The sequence below is a fragment of the Pteropus alecto genome, unplaced genomic scaffold (genome assembly GCF_000325575.1).
Source record: "Pteropus alecto unplaced genomic scaffold, ASM32557v1 scaffold76, whole genome shotgun sequence".
In the NCBI taxonomy this organism is placed as follows: domain Eukaryota; kingdom Metazoa; phylum Chordata; class Mammalia; order Chiroptera; family Pteropodidae; genus Pteropus; species Pteropus alecto.
The window spans coordinates 31,214,350-31,221,933 of NW_006443138.1; the positions used below are offsets into that span (position 1 = coordinate 31,214,350).

At 36.0% G+C, this 7,584-nt stretch overlaps 1 protein-coding gene across 1 annotated transcript in view; it reads left to right on the top strand.

Annotated features, from left to right (window-relative positions):
• The first annotated feature begins 2,160 nt into the window (after positions 1-2,160).
• The window catches only part of LOC102886617 (cat eye syndrome critical region protein 2), a 57,620-nt gene continuing 52,196 nt past the window's right edge, over positions 2,161-7,584 (top strand). Inside the window, exon 1 of the mRNA XM_015598405.2 lies at positions 2,161-2,252. The gene's annotated coding sequence lies outside the window, so the exon portion shown is untranslated. The remainder of the gene's footprint in view (positions 2,253-7,584) is intronic.

Below are 7,584 nucleotides of genomic sequence, written 5' to 3' on the forward strand. Positions count from 1 at the left end.
ACTTAAAATATGAGCCATTCAGATCTTCCTTTTCCCTCTCATTTACTTAAGTCAGATCTTGAATTCATGTTTCTCCTTTCCTGCTCTATCTCATTTGGTAAGTCCTTCAGAATCTTTCTCCTGGGCTGTTGCTGTGCTTAACATTGCCTCATCTCACACCCTATTCCCTAGAATTTACCTTTTATACACAACAGCTAGATTAATCTCACTGTCCCTCTTCTATAAAAATAACTGTAGTGGATCTCCATTGTCTTCCAAAGAAAGGGCAGACTTGGTATCAGCTATCAATCTTAGCTCATGTTACTCCCCTCACATAATCTACAGAATAGTTAAACTAAACCTAATATCCTCTTGGTGCCCCTGCTCCTGTTGTTCCCTGCACCTGGTTGTGCCCTGCCTCTCCCCCATTGTCAAACATGGTCACAGTTTTCTCATCTCAGGTGCCACTGTCTCCATGAAATCTCTCAGGCTTCCCACAGCCAGAAGTAATCCTTTTCTTAACTCCCCTAGCACCCGTAGTGCCTTTTCTGTACCTAATAGTGCTGTTACTTTGTCTTTTTTTGTACTGCCTTATCTCTCTTAACTAAATTAACTCCTCGTGCTTAGGGAGTACCCTATTATCTTACATAGGGCGGATGCTCAGTAAATATTTGTTAAATGGATGAATCCTGATTGATTATAGTTCACATCCTTGTTATCTGATTGGCAGTGTTTCTTATTTTTCTGAATAATCACTAAGAAAAGAACTCTGCCCAGAAGAATTAATAAGCTAATAATATAAGAATAAGAACCATTGCTATAGATGTATAATTCCCAAATTTGTATTTAAGGGAAGCAAAATATTTTCAAGCTGGAGCCTTATCTTTGAATTTTGAGTTTCATTCACCTAGGCTTTCAAGGCACTATAGGATACCTTCCTTTTTAGCTGAACTACCTCACGGTATTTTGTATTTTGTTTATTTGCATCAGTTAGTATGCTTAACAATTTTTTGTCTTGCGGCGTTTTTAGAATGAGTATTTACAAACTTAGGAATTTAAAAAAATAATACATGGAACAATTAAAATAGTTCATAAAAGAAATTTACTGTTTTCATAGTAGAAGCAGATTATCCTCTTTAGTATACACTGCCATGCAATTAATGTTAAGATCAGAAATTGCATCTTACGCACACTTAGTGCTTTCAGAACCATTGATAAGATTCTTGAAAGTTTGCTGTACAGATCAGGATAAAGATCTGGTTATCAGTTGATCAAAACCATAAGCACAGTAGGCCTTTGGAAAATCGTTTGCATGCCTAAGATAGCATCTTGGTTTAAAGAAAGCAGGCAGACTTTGCATTGCAAGAGTTGATGACTTAGAACATATTCCATCAACGCAGGAAATAATGGTTTATTATGGGAGATTGAAAAGAGAAATATAATCTCCTAAAATTCTACACCATCACTTTTTGACCCTGTAACTCCTTTCAGCTAATCTTTGTTTAGAATACTATGCTACAACACGTTTTGGCATTTTGGCATTGTCTCGCTGAACTCCAGGGAAAGCAGATACATCTTATATAGGATTAGACCATTAACATAGACATTACCTCACTTGTCTCTAGATGATGTAATATTAATCTCAATTCTAGCAATCCCCTATCACCAGTCATGTGGGTATAGCGTCTTTAAAAATTAAAAGCTGCCAAATGGCTTACTACCAATGCTTTTTTCAAAATATAGTGGTTCTTTAAAGCTATTGCAGATGGTTTACCTGTTGAAACTGTTAAGTAAATGAAGAATACTTCCCGATTTCCTTATTCTCTTGCCATTAAAATATAAGGTATTACAACATATTTATGCAAGTTAAACTCTATATGCTAGCATTGGTTTATAAAAGAAGTATATGTGTATTTCTTATAGTATGTAGATAAAAGGAATGGAGCTTGGTGTAAGGAGCAATGCAAGAAATAAACCCCAGGAAAAGTGAAAAGTTGAACTCTAGTTGCTCTTCTAGAGTAATTGTGGGGAAGGATGGGCGGGCAGAGTTGATCCCGGACAAGCACTTTTACACTGATCATTCAGTTGTGGGTGGATTGCGGGTATGGGGAGGAGAGGAGATGGATTTTTTTAAATCTCTATATGTTTGATCTCTCAGTCTCTTTCTCTCCTTTTCAGGAGTTAGAAGCTGCTCTTCACCGAGATGATGTAGAGTTTATCAGTGACTTGATTGCCTGTTTGCTTCAGGGCTGCTATCAGCGAAGGGATATCACGTAAGTAATTCTGATCTTACTAAGTTTTTTGTAGAGAAGACCAGTCAACCAGTGGTGTTTTCATGTCTCCTATAACCAAAACTAATCATTAGCCAATTTTACATAACAATGTAGAACAAGTATTTACAAATGGATTCCCAAGCCCTGTGTTTGGCTTTTTCTGAAGTTGAGTTTTAATTTTATTATACTCTTTGACTTGACTTGACTCTCACACATCTGTCTGTTAGTCTTGGATCCACCAGCTAACATTCAAATGTAGAATTTCTTCTCAGCATATGCCTTTCTTTCTAATTTTTATTTATAGTATTTGTAAAATGTTGCCTAACAAATTAAAACTAGATTTTACCGTATTTCTGCCTCTCGAGTATCTTCTGTTGGTCTCATAAACAGTAGTTTAATTCTTAACATGGAGCTTCTAGACTCCCTCCTGCCACAGCTGGCAAATAAACAGCTCTCCAATACATTTGAGATATGTAGAAATTTGGAGCAAAATTTTATCTACGTAGACAAATAAAAGATCTTTCTGATATGGCCTTCTCCCTTGTTTTGACCCTAACTTGGTACACATTTTCTTTGCTACTACATTTTGACACAGAACAGAACTATAGGGCCACTCTGAAAAAGCTGAGACACAGTGGGTTTCCCAGGCTCTGGCCTTCCAATTTATGCAAGGGTTTGGTATGCTATGGTTTTATGTTTTTCAGAGTTAAATATGGTATCTGAAATACTTCCATTCTATTTAATCCACTCTTGGGTGTCTGTTAGGGCTGGGAAGCTAGGTTGGATACTAATGTGCAGTAAACTTGTAATTACAAAGTGAGTTAGAAATTGCTGAAATGCCTTTTTTTTTCAGGGTGGACATCTCTATTCTTTAAGTGAGAATTACTACTCCTGGACTCACAGTTAACATAATGATCCTCCCTTGCCCCAGAATACCCAGGTGGTTGTTCTAAACAAGTAGAAATAAAAAGAGAAAGTCATCTATCGTCTTACCACTCATGCATGATAATGATGTAACTTGGGGGCTTATGTGGTTTTTAAGCACAGTTGTAGTCATATTGTTTATATAATTTTACATTTTCATGTCTTGCATTTTTTTATTATAATGATTATTTTTCTTATAACCATCTTCTTTAAATGCGATTCTCAAAAAAATCCAATTTGGTAGATATTTGTGTCTAGCTTTTAACTCTTATATATACATGTTAAAATTCATAGCCTTGGACATAAAAGTTTGTACACCTAGTGAATTATCTCCTTAGTTTAAATTTCTGGAAATGTAGTCACTCAGTCAAAAGAAATGCCTATTTAAAATTTTTTAGATAAATTGCCAGGCTGCCCACTACAGAGGTTGCTCCATTTTACCATCAGAGGGTATCTGTTTGCCTAAATCTTGTCCACTGTATGCTGGCCAGCAGGTACTAGTAGAACAGACACCCTCAGAGCCTTCACAGAATTTACAGTCCTATACTGTAATAATTATAGAAATTACTACTGTGATTGTAAATTGTACAGTCACTGCGATAAGGGCTCTGAAGTCAACAGAGCATATACCATGGTGTGAGAAGATGATAGTGTGAACCGAGCCTTCACATATAAGCTTTCTTAGGCCAGTGTCTCTATATTATAAAACCTAATAAATAAGTGAATGAGTGAATGAACCAACCAAAGAATTGTAGGTAGTAAGAGTGATTGTCTAGGGTTTGATACCCTAGAACAGAGCCTAGAGGTTATAGAGTAATAGATCTCATGTGGTTCAGAAACACGATTTGAGTTTCACAGTCTTGACCTCTTGAGTGTTAAAATTTTGATTTGTTGCTAACATCTAAAATGAGATTTCATATTTAAAATCCCAATTCATATTTTTTTAGAAACCATCTTATGGTCTGACACTATTAGATGGTGTGCTCTGGTCTGCCTCAGTCCCCAGCATTCCTTATTACTCTCCCATGCTGAGGCTAATTGTTCCTTATCAACTATCATGTTCACTTGGGCCCACTTCACTTATTTTCTTTACCTGTTTGTCTCCTGCATGCATTTCAGTTCAAGGAATTCAATACAGCCACAGCATAATAGGAACTGGAGCCTAACCAGCCTTGTACACTGGGTTAAGAATTTGGGGGTATAATCCTAAACACAAGAAGAGTCGGGGAGTGGTGATATTTGTGTTTTTAAATAAGCATTTAGGAGCAAAAGAGGAAACAACATCAGGTAGGAGCTAATGAATTAATCAGATGAGAGAGGAGAGAATTGGGCAGAGAGAAGGACTGTATTAAGAAGGTAAAATTGACTAGACCTGGTGTCTCTCACCTTGACAAATTTGATAGGTAAAAAGCTGTTTTGTTGATCATTCTTCACATTCAACATCTCTTAGGTTTATTGCACATGTTTGTAATTTTTGTATACTTGAATTTTTCATTATATACTTGGATCATTTCTTATATTGGTGTGTTGGTTGAAGATAGACAAAAAAAATGTCCATTTAAAATTTGCCAGGCTTCCCTTCTCAAAGGTAATTCTGTATTAGTCTTGCTTGAGAATGTTCCTCTACCCTCTGCAGCTCTAGGTGTACTGACAGGACAAAAGTGTCTCCTATCCCTTATGGAGCTTAGAGTCTTTTGTGTGTGATGGTGAGAGTGGAAGTAGGCAGTCTGATGGAAGATCTAAAGTCATACCTGAAGAGCTGAAGTCATACCACGTGGCCCTCTCACAACATGGCTATTGTATCTTCACAGCTAGCATGAAAAACCTCTAGTCTGCCAGGATAGTTTTATATGACATGTGTAATCATGGGAGTGACATCCCTTTGACATAGTCTGTTGACTAAAAGTAAGCCACAGGCAAGTTCTGCCTCATACAGGGGTAGGGATTGAACAAGAGAATGACTACCAGGAGGCAGAAATCATTTTGGGGGTCTCTTCAAAGCTGCCTGCTATACATACTTTTATTATAATTACTGTATCTTCCAGTACAGAGCTAAATAATATTGGTTAAGTTTTAAGTTTGTGTCTAATCACATTTACTTAGTTATTAACAATGTATTATAAATTCTGTGTATTTTGATAGGCTTTGGACAAGAACCAGTTCATTTTTGGGTAATTACATGTAGATAGAATTATCAACAAGAGGTTTTGGTTTGCCCCTTTGGGTAAATGGCTATAACTAACTTGTACTTAGTATAATTTTATTCCTCCCATATTTACCATTAGTCTCTACTATAAATTATAGAAAAAGTATATACCTACTTTGATAACATTTTCTATAAAAACAACTAATTTGAAAATGATGTTCTGCCTCTACAGAATATTTTTAGCTTAGTTGGAACTTTTTTCCATCATTCATTATATTTTCGCTTGGGTTCATTTCATTTTTCAGTTTTATGAGGTGATGAAGAAGAGATGACAGGAGGTCATCTCATAGATTAATAAGGTCTCAATTTGATAGAGAACGAAACACAGTCAAAAACTTATCAGGTCAAGTAGCCAGTTAGAAGATGAAAAATTCCCACATCATCATGCCCTTAAGGCAAGATAATATGAAGAATTGAAAGAATGAGTCATAGAATCTGAATTTTAGGCCTATAACTCAGACACTCTCAGATTCTCTCTTCTTAACATTAATGTGTTTTGTCAGGATAAAAAGAAAAATTTAAATATCACCTAGTATGGTATAGAGCAGAAATTCTCATTTCCTCCTTGAAGATGGGACACAGAATGAGGTGTATGTACTGCCTGGGTTTCTTTTTTTCATAGGTATATGTATATCTAGAGGTAAAAATAGATATTTCAGAATGTATCAGTCTCATCAAAACTATGTTGGCTTATCAGTTACATGCAGATGTCCTGTTTCATTCTGTCATTTGTTTTTTCTTCTCTGTCCTTTCTACAACTTCTACCTTTGTAGACTGCTCAGAGGCCCATATTTGGGAGAGGTTGCAGAGATTGCCTGCTTCCCTTCCACCATGCTGAATTATAACAGCTCTTATAAATACCAGTTTTCCCCTTATCACAGCACTGTGTCACTTACTCCTAAATGATTTCTTTTGAAATGAGGAGATAACTTCTCTTAAAAAAAAACTAATCAAATGTCAAAAGATTTCAGTGCTTGCTGTAATGGGGAGGAGAGAATGGAGTTTTTTTCCCTTCCCTTTGCCTGCCGGTGTTCCTTTGACTTTTCTGCTATTGAAGGAAAATGTGAAGTATAGAAAAGCAAAAAGAGCCCAGGGAGCCCAGTGTTCTCTATTATCCTTTTGTGTGGGTTGTGGGGTGAGTGGTATGGCAGCGCAGGTCCTGCCACTAGTGATGAAGAGTTCTTCCATAAAAGACAGAACCTGCTCTTTGGTTCTGGGGCAGGGAGGTAAGTGATTGTTCTAGCATTTCTCAAACTTTAACAAGTAATTTTTACATGTTAAAAAAAGTTAAGCACACAGGGAACAAAATATTTCTGAATGATCAAATGAGTTTGGGAACTGGTAGCACCAACATTTTTAATTAATTGGTCTGGGGTGAGGCTCAGGCTTTATTTATGCTTTAAAAAACTTCTTATTGTTGATGTGTAATATACACAGAAAAGTGCACTTAATTATACAGCTCAATGAATTTTTATAATCTGAATATACCTGTGTAATGAGCACCCAGACAGGAAACCAATACATAGTGGATTTTACTTTTTCCATTGAAAGGAATTGCCCAAAGTGATATTTTATCCCACCAATGGTATTGACATGCATTTAGAGTGAATACATGCTCATTATTCTCTGAAGTTTTACTTTTATCCCATCCTAAAGAAAGAAATTTGGACAAATTTTCTGGTTCTAAGACTTACCTATTATTCGGAGCTAAGAAAGTTACTTAATGAATGTCTTTGTGCATTACTTGCCACCTCTGTATAATGGGAATAACAATACCCATTAAATTATTGTGAGGATTAAATGAAATAATTTATGAAAAGTCTTAGAATAGTTGAGCTTTTAATAAATACCAGTTTATTAAATCAGTGTATGTAATTTCTACATCCCGAGTAGAAAGTATACATTGACTCAAGAAACTTTTCATGTCTTTGCTACAGTGGTTTACACGTTTCAAAACTGGGATGAGCAAACTTTTTCTGTAAGGGGCCAGAGAATAAATATGTTAGACTTTGTGTGGGTTATACGATCTATTATAGCTACTCATCTCTGTCATCGTAGTGCAAAAGCAGCAATGGGCAATACTTAAATGACTGCCAATGGCTGTGTTTTCTTAGAAATTTATGGACGTTAAAATTTGAATTTTAAATCACTTTCACATGTCATGAAATAGTGTCCCCCCTACTACCACCATTTAAAAAAAAA